The following is a 378-nucleotide window of genomic DNA, read 5'->3' on the forward strand; positions in this document are numbered from 1 at the left end:
GGAGAGGGAGGTGGGCAGGGAGCAGCGCAGGCACGGGCCCAGGGCAGAGGAGCCTGGCAGCTGTCTGCACCCAGGGGGCAGCCCCAGGCGCTGCCCCGGAGGGCGCGCACCCGCTTCCGAGTCGGGGAGGTTTTAGCCTGAAGAAGCCCGGGACAGGTCGCCATTAGCATAAATAGACTTTATTGCTCTGTACACACGCACACTCGACCCCCACGGGGGTCCCCACAGCTCTGCAGTGCCCCACAGGGCAGCCCCCAGCCTGGATACCAGCTCCCAGCAGGATCTGATCCATCTGCAACAGAAACAGGCAGTGAGAGGAGGCTGCTGCCCACTGTGGCCCTGGACAGAACGGCAAACCCAACCCCCAAGCCAGGGGAA

At 65.3% G+C, this 378-nt stretch overlaps 1 protein-coding gene across 1 annotated transcript in view; it reads right to left on the reverse strand.

Annotated features, from left to right (window-relative positions):
• Positions 1-163: 163 nt before the first annotated feature.
• HAX1 (HCLS1 associated protein X-1) overlaps positions 164-378 on the reverse strand; it is a gene marked incomplete at its 5' end in the record, with an annotated part of 1,721 nt that continues 1,506 nt past the window's right edge. Inside the window, one exon of the mRNA XM_010140812.1 lies at positions 164-324. The remainder of the gene's footprint in view (positions 325-378) is intronic.

The sequence above is a fragment of the Buceros rhinoceros genome, unplaced genomic scaffold (assembly GCF_000710305.1).
Source record: "Buceros rhinoceros silvestris isolate BGI_N320 unplaced genomic scaffold, ASM71030v1 scaffold32367, whole genome shotgun sequence".
Lineage (NCBI taxonomy): Eukaryota > Metazoa > Chordata > Aves > Bucerotiformes > Bucerotidae > Buceros > Buceros rhinoceros.